Here is a 14,375-nt window from a genome sequence, read left to right as displayed (position 1 = left end):
TAGCTGCCCACAAGGCTTATTACTGAGCCTCCTTTCATGAACATGTATTTCTCCTAAACATATTCAAAGAATCTCATGCTTTAGGATCCTTTAACTTTATCTATCTAAGCAGATTGCTCAACAACTCTCACTATGCAGGTCCTTCTTTGAAAATAGGAATGTAATTTTATGGAACTGATAGAATTATGTGAGGGGACTAGAGGCTGCGCCATATGTGTACCAAGAAAGGAAACAGGGATATTTCACCTGGAGTAGGGAAGACTTTGTAGGGACCTGATCCCGTTTTTCAAGAATTAGAAAGATGCTCGTAGGAAAGAGGGACTACACTTATTTTGTTGGGCCCCAGAGGATAGAATTAGGAGCCAAGGACCCCCCAAAAAAACTTCCTCAAATTAGAATCATCCAAAAGTGGGATGGGCCATCCCAGAAAACAAGCTGGCTCTCTCTCACCGGAGATTTCTAGGTGACTGTTGTGTGGCCTCCTACGAGGAATGTTGTAGAGGGGATTTCTGCATGGTTATAGGTTAGAAGATCACACAGAATGTCAGGGTTGAATGACTCTCAGAGGTCATTCATTTATTCCAAGCCAAACCTGAACAAGAATCTACAAGACCCCCCAACAAGTGGTCATCTAGTTTTTACTGGAAGACCTCCAGTGAGGGAGACCTCACTACTACCCAATGAAGCCCATTCCACCTTTGAGTAGCTCTGCTTGCTAGGAAGTCTTTTTTTTTCCTTACAGTGTGCCAAAATTTTCCCCTCTGGGGAAGTGTAAGGGCAAGCAAAGCGGACTTTTTGTTGTCTTTTGTTTCGAAGTGCTTCTCAGCATAAAGGCAATCAAGTGCTTTTGGTTGAGTCTTGCTTTTGTTTGTAGGAAGGCCCACACCCTTTTTCTAGTTAGGTCACTAGAGGTGTGAAACCCTGGAGAGGTGTGAAGTACTCTGACACTGAAGAAGCATATAAATACTCTGAGGTTAACATTTTGTTTGGGGCTCACTCATTGGAAGAGTGTTGGTGTGGAGACTCTGCATAGCCGTTAAGGAGCCCCCCTCCCGTCCCCTGGCTTTGAAAAACCCAGGTGTTGGTGCTTCTCTCTCTGGTAACTATGTAGGTAATGTCTTGGTCAGACAGCTAGAAGCCCTGTCTGTTGATTTATGTTTATTTCTTCTGTTTATATAATTTTTTTGCTTGTAATTGCTGTTTTTATTTCCTCTGGAGTTCCTGGTGCTGACTTTTCCCCCTGAACTAAGTGAATGATATATGTATGTTTAATTAAAGTGAGATTGTAAACCCCTTAAAGTTGCTTTCCTTAGAAAAGCAGATCAAAGAACCTGTGCTAGTAGCCCTCCTGTGTGCTGGTGTTGTTGGCCTTACACAGCCACAGTAGCTGCAAGCAGTATCATTGTTACAGGAAGTCTGAATGAGTTTAAGCCCTCTGCCACAGAAATGATCTTCATTTCATTTACCCTCTAATCTTATTCCCAGGCTAAGCTAACGGTTATTCTTGTTATTAGATTAATATCACTAGAATATTATTCTTGTTAGAATCTTATTCCCAGTTCCTTTAACTGGTACCCATATGACAGGCTTTCCAGCATCCTGGTTGCCCACCCTTGGCTGCTCTCCAGTTTATCAATATCCTTTCCAAAATGTGACTAGATGATTTCTAGTCTCCCTTCAAATTGTGATTCCATGGAATTTTAGCCCAGCGGAAGATAAGCAAATCGCTGTTCATCAAAAATGGAAAATTAGCTCAATCAGATAATGATTTCCCATGAAAAGTTTTAGCATCTCTTCACAGTAACACACTTCAATCAGGCAAAGAAAACACAGGTATGGAAAAAAGATGGAAAGTTAAAGTTCATGAAAGGTGGTAGGAAGAGCACAGGGTTTGAATCCTGCCTTTGACACTACCTGGATAGCCTTGGGCAAGTCACTTAATTTCTCTAGGCCTCTGTTTCCTTATCTATAAAATGAGGATGTTGGGTTAGCTGTCAAATGGGGCCATAAAGAGTCAGAAATGACTGAAACGCAACAACTATAGTCACATCACTCAGTTATGCATTGTGTTGCTATCTGTGTATATGATAAGACTTATATATGCTTTGTCATTTTCTAGACCTATTGATATTGTATTGCAGTTTGCATTGCTTTTGTTATTATGTATATGTATATGTATATGTGTATGTGTATATATGTGTATGTGTATGTATATGTGTATGTGTATGTATATGTGTATGTGTATGTATATGTGTATATATATATGTGTGTGTATGTGTGTGTGTATATATATATGTATGTACATATACGTATACGTATACGTATACGTATACGTATATGTATATGTATATGTATATGTATATGTATATGTATATGCTTTGCCAGCATGGATCTAGGTACTATGAGGAATTCAGAGCATGAGTTAGGAGTTGTACCGGAACTGCATTGGTAACCAACCATGAGCAAAGTGGATGAAACTGTGACTTCTCCCACTTTTTCCCTTCCTCCTATTTTTCAGCCAATCCTTCCCTTACTATGTCTTTCCCCTTTGCCTCTTCTTGGCTATTTCAATTAATACTGCGATTTTTTAAGTCCTCCTTTAATTTTATGCTAATACTATTTAACAGGTTATTTATTTATTTTTTTAACAGGTTATTTATAAACAACTTGCTGGCCAATAAGGTTATTAAATATTCAAAGAGATAATGAAAGAGGGGAATCCCATTCCTAAAGATAGGAGATACTTTTTGTTCAATGAAATCTGTCTTTGTGGGAAGGGGGAGGAGAAGGGTGGGAGAGAAAGAAGAGATGGGGGGAGAAGAGGGGAAAGGGAAGAGGAGGGAGAGAGGAGGAATGGGAGAGGAAAGAGGGAGGCAAAGAGAGAGACAGAGAAAGAAAGCTTATTTTATTTTCCCTAAACCTTGCATGGTACACTTGAACCATGCTAAGTCACCACCTGAAACTCATAGAAATACCTCCAGACAGTGAGTCTGGAAAGCCATTCTGTGGAGCTAAGAAAAGCTTCTTGGCTATCTAAAAGAAATACCTGGTTAGGGCAGGAATGGGGGGTAAGGAGAGAGGGTAGGTAGGGAGGGAATTGGGGGGAGATAAGAGAGACTGATGTGTGTAGCCTCTTGGCCTATGCTAGAGGGCTCAAATGCACCAAGTGCCAGCTCCAATGGCTCTACCAGTCAGCTCTAGATTCTACCACCTGTCAGGACCAGGAGCCTTGCTTGGGGTTGAATTCTCCTGGTGGTTGGACATTTAAAAGCAAAATTCTTAGAACATGTAACCTAGTTTTTGGTTTGAAGACTATGGTCATCAAAATTATTAGGTAGTTTTGTACTCTTTTTGAGGGTCAGAGGAATTTAATGTGGAAAGAAAGAAAGAACCTCATGAAGATACTAAAGAAAGGCTTCAAAATAGTGAGAAATGAAGAATGAATAACAAAATTTCAGGCATTGTGATAAGCTGATATGAGAAATATTCTCAGGCAGAGTGGCCTTTCTCAAACCACACAACATCAACCACCATCTAGCAGCCTTTGTATATATAAAACAAATCTTGGGAACATGTCACCAGGTCAGTTTGGGACCCAGGACCAGCAGTCAATGAAAAAATGATAGGACTCTCTTACACTCACTCACTCAACAAGCATTTATGAAATAATACGTGTTAAGTACTGTGCCAAGTGTTAGGGGGCTGGGGGGGTACCATAGCTACAGCTGACAATCATCTTTAGCTCTCATTCTCTGGGCATGCTGTTGAGTGAAGCTCTGACAGCCTGATGTTTAGAATTGAATCAGAATAAGGGAGTAAGTACTAAGCAAGCCTGAAAGCCAGTGAAGAGCATGAATGGCAAGTCCAGATAGTCATGACTGGGTCCTAGCCATGGCGATTCAAATGGCTCCCAGCTGGTTTCTGGAGGAGGATCATCGACGCTCCTGAGGAGACTTACAACCTCATCATAGCCTCCTCACCTACAACAGGAGTCAAGAAGTTCTTCTTAGTAACCCCTTAGTCTCTCCACCCACCCACCACCAGCCTGGAAGAGAACCTAGAATCCATTTTTTAGGTGAAGAGACTGAGACTGTGGAAAGGTTGGGTGGCTATTCCATAGTCACATTGTTAAATGGAGTTAAGATTCAAATCCAGGCTTCTACTCTTTATGTTTAGACACTCACCTCTCCGGTCTCTAGAATAAGAGCACAATGTCCCCTGAACAGTGTTAGACACACACTGGCAAATTCTTACTCCTTGGCTTTCCCTCTTCCAGACTACTTGCAGTCCACCCACACCCCCTCTTCTCCTGTTGTCATTTATCACACATTACTTTTTCCAAGATTACGGTTTGTTTTGTATTGAGTACATGCAAATTGTATCTAATCCTTGGTGGGATTTAGCAGACTCCCTACGTTTGGAAAGCACCCCATTCTTATTCTTATTCACAAACATCTTCAAGGGTGGGTTGCTTCTATGGCTGGCCGATCCCATTCTTTTTTGTTTGTTCATATTAACTTCAGTTTCAGAGTGTGACATTTCCTGACTTTGTCCTGAAATTTGGCGCTGAGAGTGGCCCTGTTTGGAGCCTGAAGCTTCCTCTGCACTGTCAGTTCAGATTGGTTTAATGGAACATGTAATCTACTTGCCTCATTTAAAGATGAAGAAACTGAGTCTCAGAGAGATGAAGTTACTTGCCTAAGGCTATATAACTAGTTTTTGGAAGAACTAGAAATAATAATAACTAATATGTATATAGCAAATTTAAATTTGCAAAGCACTTCATGTACATAATTTTATTTACCACTTACAAGCAAGGTATTTTTGTCCCATTTTATTACCTCCATTTTACACATGAAGAGAGTTTTAGTAATTAGTTTATGATTATAACTCTTGAACATAGGGATTTGAATACAGGTTTTCCTGACTTTTAGTCCAATACCCTATCCACAGCATCATTAGAAAACCTCCTGACTGAACCAGGTAAGCTTTCGATAGTTGACACTTTAGAACAAAATAGACTAAAATTGAGTCTTTGCTAGCAAACTACCTCTGGATGACCCCAGATTCTTTGGTCAGGGCTTCAAAAATAAGATGTTTCTTCTTCCTTCAGTGTTTCTTCTCCCAATCACTGCCTTCAGGCACCCCACTCCAGTTGGCCACCCAACAACCCTGGGTGGCCAACTGAAATGGGGTGCCTGAAGGCAGTGATTGGGAGAAGAAACACCAAATGTCAGCAATGCCCATAACTCTACCAACTCTTCAGAAGTATAGTGTCCCAGAAAGAATAGAGTCAGGAGATCTAGATTCTATCTAGTCCTGGCTCTGCTCCTAACCAGCTGGATGACCTTTGGCTACTCAAATCTTTTACTCTGTACTTCAGCCTCCTCTTCTCAAAAATGTGGATACTAATATCTGCCGATCTGGAGGGTTTACAATGAAGATCACAGGTGACCCATATGTACAGCACATGAACATTATATGAGTTAACATTATTGTTATAACAGGCATTCAATGAATGTGTGACAAAGCTAGTTAATATCCACTAGATGATTTTTAGCTGATAGCTAGCTCAAAGTGTTTTTGTATTATAGCAAAAGATGCTAGGAAGCTGAAAAGTCTTCTGGACTTTTTTTCTGGCATATCTAATGGTGAAATCTCAGGCACCATGACAGGAAATGGGGGAGACGATTTTGGGTGGAGACTGGACAGACTTTTGGCACTTTTCAAAACCATGCAGTGTTGGTTCTTCCCACAACTAAAGCTGGTGCTCATTAATGGAAAAGGAGGGGGAACATGGAGGAAAACACAAATGGTGCCCAAACCTGAGCCATCTGGCTCTGAGATCAGCTGACCACACCCAATGTTCATGGATGCAGACAAAAAACATTTCCTGGTCAGGATCCTTAATGTACCCGCCACAAAAGACACACTCAGCCAATGTGTGGCAAGGGGCTTCTGCTGGTGTCTCTCAGGGGAAGTGAATCATTGCCATGAAAATAAGCTAGCCCAGATGTTACTATGATATAACAATCAGGAAGGCTTTATTTTTAAAGAATCTACTACGTTCCCAGCCATGGATGGCATGATTATTGTCTTGAAATTCTTTTCTTAAAATTTTCATTGATATCTTTTGTTTTTACATTACCTTCATTTCTAAATATGTCCCTTCTCACTTCCCTACATAGCCAAAGTTCCTTTGCAACAAAGAAATAAAAAGAGAAGATACTGGGGAATGGCTAAACAAATTATGGTATCTTAATGGGAAAGGATATTTCTGCGCCATAAGAAATGATGAACATGAAGAATATAAAGAAGCGTGGAAAGACTTACATGAACTGATAAAAAGTGAGGGAAGCAGGGCCAGGAAAACAATATACATAATGACTAAAACAATGTGGATGGGGAGAATAACCACGCAAAACAACTGAAACTCAATTATAACTCAGTTAAATTATAAAGAAAACATATAAGACGCTTCTCCCTTCTCCCATCCTAACCCTCCTCCTTTGACAGAGGTCGGGATTCATGAGTGTGGAGCAGTTTACAACACATTGAAAAAACATCAAGTTTTTCCAATGTGTTGATTGATTCTTGTTGATTCCTTCTCTTATTTCTCTCTCTCTCTCTCTCTCTCTCTCTCTCTCTCTCTCTCTCTCTGTGTGTGTGTGTGTGTGTGTGTGTGTGTGTGTGTGTGTGTCTCTCTCTCTCTCTCTTTTAAAACATCTTTGCTATAAGGGACAGATCTCCAGAAAGAAGATGGGAGGATATAGGGGGAAACAAAAGATGTAATAAAATCTGTTTTTTAAAAAAGAGGGTGAAAAAAGCAAAAGTAACCAAAGCATCAACTGAATCTGAAGTATAAGCAGTATTCCACACCCATACTTCCTCAACACTACAAAGAGGGGAGATGTATTTATTTCATCTCTCCTTTAGGGCCAAGTTTAGTTATAATTACACAGCATCTATTTTCAGTTTTTTTAAATTTCATTTATGTTGCTTTAGTCATGGTATTACTGAAATTCTATTAGCAACTCAATATTTCTGTAGCTCTACTGTTACAAAGTATTTACACATGGGGCAGCTAGGTGGCCGCAGTAGATAAAGCACCACTCTGGCGTCAGGAGGACCTGAGTTCAAATCCGGCCTCAGACACTCGACACATGTACTAGCTGTGTGACCTTGGGCAAGTCACTTAGCCCCAATTTCCCTGCCCCACCCCAAAAAACAAAGTATGTACATAAATTATTTCATGGGGTCCTTAGGAGAACCTGCTTAGGGAAATAGCTAATTATCCCTATGTTTTTGTTGTTGTTTTGTTGTTTTAGCCATGCCTGATTTTTCCTGACCCCATTTGGGGTTTTCTTGGCAAAGATACTGGAGTGGTTTGCCATTTCCTTCTCTAGCTCATTTTACAGATGAGAAAACTGAGGCAAACAGTATTAAGTGACTTATCCAGGGTTACACAGCTAATACGTATTTGAAGCCAGATCTTAACTCAAGAAGAGGAGTCTTCCTCATTTTGGGCTCAGCACTCTATCCATTGCACCACCTAGCTACCTCTAAATTGCTGTTGCTGTTGTTCGATCATTTCAGTTGTGTCTGACTCTTTATGGCCCCATTTGTGATTTTCTTGGCAAAGATACTGGAGTGGTTTGCCATTTCCTTTTCCAGCTCACTTTCCAGAAGAAGAAACGGAGTCCCAGAGAAAGTAAGAGACCTACTCAACGTCATACAGCCAATTAGAAGCAAAATCAAGATTAAATTCTTAGGTCTCCTTACTCCCAGCCAAGGATGGCTTACAATTACGGTGGAAATTCTGCAATTCTCCCCATCAAATGATTGTCCCAGAAGCCCTAATTGTTGAAGCACTTCTTGTGCTGAAGTTTTGGATGGCGGACAGGACAGACAGTGGCTGAAACACCATGATTTGCAGCCATCTGTTGTCAAGAGAACATCATTTACATTATGCAAGCTGAAGGATTGGCTTTGTTTAAAGGTCAAGTAGTCCTAATGGTATGAAATGAGAGGCATTTGGGAAGCCACCGTGTAACAACAATGTTGCTAGCAGCTTCTGTGGAGGTGTAAGACCAACAACACCAGCACACAGCAGGGCTACTAGCATAGGTTCTTTGATCTGCTTTTCTAAGGAAAGCAACTTTAAGGAGTTTACAATCTCACTTTAATTAAACATATGTATATCATTCACTTAGTTCAGGGGAAAAAGTCAGCACCCTGAACTTCAGAGAAAACACAAACAGAAATTACAAGTAGAAATTATATAAACAGAGAAAATAACACAAATCAGCAGTCAGGGCTTCTAACTGTCTGACCATAGCAATACATACATAGTTACCAGAGAGAAAAGCACCAACACCTGGGTTTTCAAAGCTGGGGACGGGAGGGTGCTCCTTAACAGCTACCCAGAGTCTCCACACGAACACTCTTCCAATGAGTGAGCCCCCAAAGCAAAATGCTAACCTCAGAGTTTATACACACTTCTTCAGGGTCAGTGCACAGAGGTCATCATAACCATGTAACTTGAACTCATGTGACTTAAGCTTTCCTGTAACTTAAGCAGGTCATCAAAGACTCTTGATTCAAACAAAGGCAAGTCTCAATCAAAGGTACTTAGTACTGAAAAGAACTAGAACTCCAAAAAAAAAAAAGAGCAAAACAAAAAGTCCTACTTTGCTTGCCATTACACACCTTGACTCAGGATATTAGCAACCAGACTGTTTCTAATACTTGATATTGCACCATTAAGAATAATGCCTCACCTATGTTTAATAGTAATATGAGAAGAGTTCCCTGAACAATGTGAAGCTATATGTGGGGCATCTTCCACAAGAAAAAAGTTCAACTATGCCCTTTGCAGTAGGCCAGGCCTGAATCAGGCCAGTCCTGTGGTTCAGGTTTCTGGACTGGAATAAAATGAGATACTTCTAGATCATCTAATTGTCAACAAAAAGAAATCTACTTAGCCATAGCATAGAAAGACTATTCATCAGGGATGTGGCTTTGATTTATTTGAGTATAGCTTTTCTACCTCTATTTTGGCCATACTGGCATGCTGGTCAGAAGCTTTTGTGAAGCCTGAGGGAGGCACTACTGACTCTTAAGCATCCCACCTACCTGTCATCACCCCATGATGACTTTTACACTTAGGCTACTGAAAAGTTATAGCAATAGTTTAAACCTTAGTCTTTTGGACCAATTAAGTTTCAAGGATGCTTTCAATACCTTTTAAGGAAAAAGTATCCTAGTCTACATGGATAGATGTCTTTTCTATGATACATTACTCCTTTGCAGCAAGGTCCTAGAGGGCTTCTAGAGAACTTTCCACCACTTAAGTAGTCTTAGGACTATTACTGGATAACCCTGACCTGAGGATGTGAAAAACCTAGGATAAACAGCACTGAAACAGATTTTAAAAAACAAACCAAACCAACCAGCAAACAAACAGGCCACCCCAAAAAGCAAAAAGACAACCAAATCAATCAACCAACAAACAAATACCCCATCCCCCCAAACAGCAAAAAGACAACATGCAATGTACTGGTACCCTGAAGAAATGACAAAAGAATGAAGATCAGAAACCCCAGCCTTCAAATTTTATTAATATTGTAGGTCAGGTTTGATGCAGGCCAGTCAAGTGGTTCAGGTTGGAGACCAATTCACCAGTTCCATTAACCGTGCACCTACGTGCCTATATTCTCACGAGTCCTCCAATGATTGTCACTTTTCTTTTTTGTCATCTTTGTCAATCTGATTCATGTGAAGTTTGACCTCAGAATTGTTTTATTTTTCATTTCTCTTATTAGATTTTGAGCATTTTTTCCCTTATGACTGTTGATAGCTTGGATTGCTTTTTTGAGGACTGCTTATTCATATCCTTTGACCACTTATTTATTGGAGAATGGATTTCTTATTTATACAGTGACTCAAAAGTCTTAGTGCAGATTTAAGTTTTAATAGCTTATCTTAGGTACCACCTCACTCTCATCAGATTGGTTAAAATGACAGAAAAGGAAAATGACAAATATTGGAGGAGATGAGGGAAAATAGCTACACCAATACACTGTTGGTGGAGCTGTAAACTAGTCCTACCTTTCTGGAGAACAATTCAGAACTATGCACAAAGCTTGATAAAATTATGCATACTCTTTGACCCAGTAATACCACTGCTAGGTCTATTCTTCAAGGAGATCAAAGAAAAAGGAAAAAAAAGACCCATATATATATAAACATTTGTAACAACTCTTTTTGTGGTGGCAAAGAATTGGAAATTGAGGGGATGCTCAGCAATTAGGGAATGGCTGAACAAATTGTAGTATATGACTATGATGGAATACTATTGTGCTGTAAGAAATGATAAAGTGGATGGTTTCAGGAAAACCTGAGAAGATTTATATTAACTGATGCAAAGTGAAGTGAGCAGAACCAGGAGAATAATCTATATAGTAAGAGCAATATTGTAAAGATAATCAATTGTAAAGGACTTAGTAACTTTGATGAATTCAGTGATCCACCTCAATTCCAAAGGACTCATGATGTAAAATGCTACCCACCTCCAGATAGAGAACTGATGGACTCAGAGTACAGACTGAAGAATATTTTTTCCTTCCTCATTTTTTTTCTTTTTTGGAATATAGCAAAATTTGGCATGACTTTATATGTATAATGGGTATTATATTTCTTGCTTTCTCAATGGGTAAGGGGGGTAGAGGGAGAGAGAATTTGGAACTGAAAATAAAAATGAAATAAAAAAAACTTTAATAGCTTAAATCTCCACTAAGACTCTTGGAATACCACATACATTTGAATCAATTCTTTATATATCTTGGATACCAGGCCTTTATTACAGAAACTTGCTGCAAAGGTTTTTCCCCTTCATTTAACCCTCTGATTTTAATTGCATTGATTTTGTTTGGGCTTTTCAGTTTAAATAATCAACACAGTCCATTTTTTGCTGTGATTCTCTCTATTCTTTCTTTAGTCATAAACTGCAGAATATATTTCCTTTCTTGCTTCCTCTAATTTGTTTATGATTTGACCTTTTATACCTAGGATATGTATCCATTTAGAGCTTAATATGAGATCTTGATCTACACCTAACTTCTGCCAGATTACTCTCCAGTTTTCCCTGAAGTTAAAAAAAAATTTAGTGAGTCCTTATGTCAATACACATCTTTTTATTGTTAGAAACTCCTAGCCAATGGCTCATTTAGAATTTCTGGTTTTTGCTTTTATCTGTTTCTCTTTTAACTTATTACTTTTCTAAGTTTTTTTAGTTGCACGTTCACTTTTTGCTCTCTTCTTTCTCCCTTTTGTTGATGAAAGTGTTTAGAGATATAAAATTTCCCCTAAGCACTAAACAAGTAAACAGGTCAGCACGTGCTCTTCCCACTATAGTAAAGTACTTCTCATAAACAAAATACCACAATTCACCCCATCATATTCAGCCACCATTCCCAAGGTGTCCAAATGAGTTGAATACTTGGGGGAAAAATTCAAAATTAACTACCAACCACCGAACTAGGTACGTAGCTTAGGCAAACAAGCATGATTTATCACTTCAGATTTGTAAGGTAACTATTTCTGATATTTTACATTCGTAGTTCTTTGCCCAGTCTAGGTTAGCTGTCACCTGGTAAACAATAGTGCATGGGCTATGGTTTCATGGTCCAAACAGCTGTGCTTTCCATATGTGTATTTAGTTGAAAAAAAGAAAGCATAGTGTAATGAGACATACGAAACCCAGCCCTTATGAGTATTGGCAGATGTAATTCCCAAGGGGACTTTGTAAAATGCACAAAGAATTTTTTAACTGTTTTTGGTCCACTAACCATGTGGTAAAGGGTTGGCCTTTTGAGTGGCTGCTGAGTTAGGATTGAGGTCCATTCAAAAGGTACTAATTGACCAAAGTAAGTCTCTCCCTGCCCCCTCACCCCACTTTCCCTGACTGTTTCAAGTGAGGAAGATGTGCTATAAACTTCTGAATAACTGGAGAGGCCTCAGGCCATACCCAACTGGGACAACATGTGGTCCCTGAATACATGGCACCATTCTGCTTCTGATCTTTCATTTTAGATGAATAAATCTTAGAGATCACTATAACCTTGTGGGCTTCAAAAGGTTAGAATGACAAGCTGTTGGAGGCTAAGGATCTAGAAGCTATGTCAGCTTTTGCTAGCTGGATGAGGTGCCGGTAGGAGGTAGGCCAAAGGTAAGCAAGGATGCTGCATTCAGAAGTGAACTTGGTGGGGCAAATGATCTATAGGAATTGCTTTAAGCTTGAGCCCACTCTTACCAGAGATGGAGGTGAGATGGAGTAGAGTATGCCCAGGGGAATGTACAAACCATTCCTTCATGTTATAGCTTCTCAGCAAATATTCCTTTGGAAAAACTAACTGATGCTAACTGGAGTTAAATGATACTAGGGCACTAATCACTAGCAGTTAACATTGGAGAGAACACATCAAAATGGGTGCTAGAGACAATGGCGTTAAGGAAAACCCCATCGCCCCTCAGGAATGCCCCTAGAATCTTAAGAAGAAAATGTAGCCAACATCTAGTGAAACAACCTGCTGTTTTCCATGTGGATTGGGAGAACTAAGTCCAGACACTCTGACTGAAATAGTATCATTGAATATTAGAGCTGGAAGTGACCTTAGAGCTCATCTAGTTCAACCCCCTCATTTTACTAAGGAGAAAATTGATTCTCAGAGAGGTTGGGAGAGTTGCCTGAATTGTGCTTTAAGTTTTCCCCCAAAAAAGGACTCCATTCAAGCATAAAATTTGTCAGAAAGACAAATTAATACATATAAACACATGGTACATATTTTGAAGCACTATTTTCTAAATTTAATTTTTTATTCTGAACTTAATGAACATAAAAAAGAAGAGAATATTCCATCTACAAAGTAAAATAGAAAAGGATTATGCATGAAAACACAAGCATCTATTACCATTTTGTTGTTCAGTTGTTCTGGTCATGTGGTACTCTTTGTAATGCCATTTGGGGTTTACTTGGCAAAGATACTAGAGTGGTTTTCCATTTCCTTCTCCATCTCATTTTACAGATGAGGAAACTGAGGCAATTAGTGTAAAATGACTTGCTCTGGGTCACACAGCTAGTAAGCATCTGAAGCCAGATTTGAACTCAGTTCTTTCTGACTCCAGGCCCGAGCTCTATCCATTATGCCACCTGGCTGCCTGAGCTCTATTACCATAGAGATTGCTCTAAAAAAAAAAGCCCAAAACATATAAATTCAATATATTACTTTCACAGTTGTCCTGTAAAGCAATATTTTTAAAAGAAAATTTATGCAACCATTTTAAATAAAACATAATGATATTCAAAACATATACAAAGTAGTTTTTCCACAGAAGGCAAGATACGGTCTCCAGGAAGTTCCCTTAAAGAGAACTTTAGGCAGCATGGGATAGTAGATGGAACCAGTAATTGGGTTCAGATCCCCACTACAATACATATAGACTGTATGACGCTGGACAAATATTTTAACCTTAGTGCTCAAAGGCTATAAATGTCAGAGAAGTTACTCACCTGTGTTGGTAGACGTGGCTCCTCACCAGGAGCTTACTACACCCATCAAATAACAAGTTTTGTTTCTCTCCTAGTTCTTCCCATCCCTATCTTACCAAGAAGATGCAGCAGCAATGCATTAACATCCATCGTCTTGAATTAATTTCTCAGATTAGATTTACAAGGTCCTAAGGTCATAGAACATGTAAGATCATTAGACTGGATATAGTCTCAGTTCTGCCACATAATAATGATAGCTGACTTTTATATAGCGAATGTCTATGGTCACATACTACATCATGCTGCCTGTCAATAACAACCAATGTTGTTGTTCAGTTGTTTCATCAAGTTGGACTCTTCATGATTCCATTTGGGGTTTTCTTGGCAAAAATACTGCAGCACCTTTCCATTTCCTTCTCCGGCTCTTTTACAGATGAGGAAACTGAGGCAAAATGCTTTTCCCAGGGTCACCCAGCTAGTAAGTGTCTGAGGCAGGATTTGAACTCAGGAAGATGAGTCTTTCTGACTCCAGACCAGGCATTCTATCCATTGGGCCACCTAGCTGCCCCAACAACCAATACACAAGCACTTTAAGTGCCTCCTGCACTCTAAGCACTGATCTAACCCACATTTCTATAACACTGTTAAAGCTCAGTGGTTAAATAACTTGACCAGGGTTATAACTAGCTGTGTGATCTTGGGGAAATAAATCTCCCTCTCTAGGTTTCTGGTTCCTTCTTTGTAAAATTTTGTAGGATGGATTGATGGCTCCTAAGGACTGTTCTATGATTCAAAGTGTTGGTGAGGGTAATGAATCAGGAAAAGT

This window comes from Trichosurus vulpecula, chromosome 1 (genome assembly GCF_011100635.1).
Source record: "Trichosurus vulpecula isolate mTriVul1 chromosome 1, mTriVul1.pri, whole genome shotgun sequence".
Classification (NCBI taxonomy): domain Eukaryota; kingdom Metazoa; phylum Chordata; class Mammalia; order Diprotodontia; family Phalangeridae; genus Trichosurus; species Trichosurus vulpecula.
Note: the sequence above shows the minus strand (reverse complement) of the source record.